General features: G+C 32.0%; 1 long non-coding RNA gene across 1 annotated transcript; it reads right to left on the bottom strand.

Annotated features, from left to right (window-relative positions):
• Positions 1-834: 834 nt before the first annotated feature.
• LOC107697871 (uncharacterized) lies at positions 835-1566 on the bottom strand. Its single transcript, XR_001635270.1, has 3 exons — positions 1508-1566; positions 1007-1129; positions 835-902 (listed from the first exon to the last, which is right to left on the bottom strand). It is a non-coding gene; the product is annotated as an uncharacterized LOC107697871 (long non-coding RNA).
• Positions 1567-4080: the final 2514 nt, after the last annotated feature.

Below are 4080 nucleotides of genomic sequence, written 5' to 3'. Positions count from 1 at the left end.
AAAAATAGCCACAGTTGTAAGATATAAAGTGCAGTTTCTGGATATAAAAATAACTATATGACACAAAGTGCATTTAGAAGATTTTTTTTTTTTAATGTTAAAAACAATTATATATAAAAAATGTATAAAAGTGCATTTAGGAGAATTAATGTCACAATTGTGAGATATACATAAACAATTACAAGAAATTATGTCAGAATTATGATATAAAAATCACAATTGTGAAACAGTGAGAATATCCACAATTATGAGAAATAAAATCACAGTTATGCGATATAAAATATTTGTGAGATAAATATATATTCACAAGAATTACCATCACAAATGTCACAATTATGAGAAAAAAAAGTCTCCTAAAAATTTAAGAGAAATTGAAAAAGTTTATCGTTTTTCAGGAGATGGAAGTTGCAACTGTGATATATAAAGTTGTAATTATGAGAAACAGTCACAATTCTAATGCATAAGTGCGATTCCTGGATATAAAAATCACAATTATGAGATATAAATCTGCATTTAGGAGAATTAATGTAACAAAAGTAAAATATAATTCACAATAATTCAAATATAATTCACAATTACAAGAAATTTGGTCATATAGTCACAATTATATAAAATAAACTATGAGATATCCCAATTATGAGAAATAAAATCATGATCGTGTGATAATAATTGAGAAATATATGCATTTATGAGAATTTACTTCACAAGTGTGAATATAGTCAAAATTGTGAGAAACGGATGCAATTACAGGATATAAAATAACTGCAACATTTAAAGTTACAGTTCTGAGAATTAGCAATTACAATAAATAAAGTCAGATATAAAGTCAAAATTACCTTAATTTTTTAACACTGAGGCAGAAACGGGTTCCCATAGGCTATTAATGGCTTCTCCCCAAGAAACTAATGATGAGAGATACAGAGAGATTAAGATAGAAAGAGAAATAAGAAATGTAATACGACTGGCAATGTATAAGACATAATCAGACACAACAAAGCCTACTTACACAATAAAACAGCAAAGATATCGTTTCATATTTTGTTCCGAGGCAGTCATCATCTTGAATGCAGAGATGCCACAGCAATTTCAGAAGCACACCAAGAGATGGCGCTACTGTGACTCTCACTGACTGAAATGCAAGCAAGCACACATGCCAATCACAAAAAAATAGATATTCTGGAATTTTCTGCAAGCCAAAGTCAGATCTTCTTTTGAGACATTCAAAATAAGTAACGTCACAGCAACACCCAGTTATGAAAAATCAATATTAATTCAAACGTAAAGAAGAGAAAAATACATCTATTACAAACACAATTTGACCTTTAGTAGATAAAAAACCCAGACTTCCCTACATTTTTCATCGTTTAAGAGTTTAAAAGACGTTGGCATTCATTTCAGTAGCCTCTCAGAATCTCTAAAACATAAAACAAAGCAGATCTCCAATAACAGCAACAGAAGAATAATAGATAAGGCGAAAAGTTTGGTTTAAACTTTAAACACTCCACACCTATTAGATTTAAATTCGGCTCCATTACTGTTGGAAAGACCTTTCACAGCGATGCCGCCGCAGACAGAGAATGAGTAAGCTGACGAGCCCTGAACTTTCATCAGAGCTCCAGGCTGTGAACAAAGCCGGAGACGTATCGGGTGTTGTTCTTCAGTCCAGACCGGTGACATAACAGCCTGAACCCTGGCCCCATAACAATAAACCAGCATCTCGTGTGCCACCTCTGCACTGTGCAGAATGCCGTTAGTTGTTCTGAATCGCTATAAGCCTGCATCGATCTCTGTATTATGGGTTGCGGGTACAAAAGTACAGCAGGAAAAGTGTGAACTGAATTTCTGGAGGAAAAACTTCAATGGTCTTCAAGCAGAGAAGATGTATTCCGCGCCCTAAATAGCAATCCAAACACACACACACTCTCTCTCTTTTCTGAACGTGCATTTATTCATAAATTCTCTTCTATTGTTACGTTTCCTTATCTCTTCTCAAGATTACATGGATCTACGTGGTTTGATCATCATTAAATAAACCCATCGCGAGTCCTCGTCTGTGTTTATCTGTGTAATGAGCGATTCATGCTATTGTGGTAGTTAAATATGATGTTCCACAATTATAATCATGATAATGAAGAGCTCTGAGTGACGTATACAGGACTATCTTGCATCACATGCTGAGGTTAGAGTGTGAAGTGCTCCATGTTGTGTTGGGGGATTTGTTCAACATTCTATGAGGTTTGTGTTAATCGTCTCTCACTATGACACAAATGAGCTTTGGTTTGAAATCTGGGGTGGTGTAATCAGGAGGACAGATAATTAGGACTCTAATGAAACATGAAATGGGGCTCTGAGGTCCAATAAACCTCAGTCCAGTCAGGCGCTTTAAAATGGAGTTGGTTCTTGCAGGTAGGATTCCAAAGGAAAGAAGGCAAGTCCCATCCTGCTCACATTCCAGATCTCTCTGTTCTGTGGAAAATTGGAAAATTCCATTATGATGCAAGATATGAGGAGGAAATTCAACAAAATTCTCACTGTATTTCAGACTGGATTTTTTTATATGCTTGACTAAGACATACATATGTAGACAGTGCAGTAGGGATGCATTGATATCATGGCCAATGCTGTTAAGCTGCTCATTATTCTACACTTATATTTGTCGAAATACACTAAAAACCACAATAACAACAATCACAACATTATAATGTTTAGTATGAAATTAATGGATATTAATTTTGAGATTACATTTAACAGTGTTTTCAAATGATTAGCGTTTATTTTTTATTTACTTTAAATAAGCATTAGATGACAGCAAAGATAAGCATTGGATGACAGCATGTACAATAACTTAAACAATACTGGACAAAAAAAACACACACACACCTCTAACATTACTTTATAACTATAAATATCATGCATAACTATGGTGGACTCATACTGGTTTTTAATGCGTTTGACTAAAATGTACATACTGTGTGTAGATGGTGCGGTAGGGATGCACTGAATATTACAATTCTGGCCTGATTTTATATTTATGTTATGATGGATGACCAACAAATAGATGATATTAAAATTCTATACAATATTATCTAAATCATTTTAAAATAAAACACTACATTTTAAATGCTAGCTATACATTGTGCTACAAGTGAATTTAGGCATCACTCAATTATAATTTACAGTAAGAAAAACTAATATTAATTTTGAGATCGGCTAACTATTACATTTATAATTTAAGTGTTATTAAATTATTTGTGTTTTTTAAAAATTAAAAAGCATTTGAATAAGTATTAAATGACAGCATTAGTAATAGTATCATTGAAATACTATTATAGTTTTTATTAATATTTTGAATTAGTTATTATTTTTCTGTTTTCTATTTTAATTTTAAAGTTTTAGTAATGTTGTCTATTTTTATCATTTTTCTTGGTCCTTCTTTTTTAAATATGTCTATATCGTTTTTATTCCAGTTTTAGTTTGTTATTTTAGTACATCAAGATAAGCTAAATGAAAATGAAAAATGTTACCTTGGCAACTGGCTGGAATAAAGCTAAGTTTAAGGTATTTATGTTTTATTTTATTTCAAGTAACAATGTTTTATGGTTTTAGCTTTAGTTAACTATAATATCCCTGCATGTAAAATGTGTAAAAATAAGAGAAAATAAGCATGAACAACAAATTATACAATACTGACTGTTACAGATAAATGAATAAGTTGATATCAGTTGACAACCAATATTGTACCACTATTTCATGCATCCCTACAGCACAGACCACTATTTTATTTATTTTTTTGCAAAGTCATAAGTGCTTGATCTCACGGCAATGACAAATCACTACTTGTTTGACAACTCTTGTGCTGTTTAGACAGGCACATTTGGGATTATATATTACGTAAAAAGTACATATGTTACTTAGACCTTTTTGACATTGTGTTTATCAAAAAGGTTTTAATTTAGCTGCATCTCATCAAAACATGAAATCTGGTAGGTATTAAACTTTCAGTTGCCAAACTTTCAAAGCTTGTTTGGTTGCTGGAAATTCAAATCAAAACATAAACTGTACTGGCTCCAATACAAACGC

This window comes from Sinocyclocheilus anshuiensis, unplaced genomic scaffold (genome assembly GCF_001515605.1).
Source record: "Sinocyclocheilus anshuiensis isolate Anshui unplaced genomic scaffold, SAMN03320099.WGS_v1.1 scaffold78, whole genome shotgun sequence".
NCBI classification, from domain to species: Eukaryota; Metazoa; Chordata; class Actinopteri; order Cypriniformes; family Cyprinidae; genus Sinocyclocheilus; species Sinocyclocheilus anshuiensis.
This window is presented reverse-complemented; position numbering and strand designations above follow the sequence as displayed.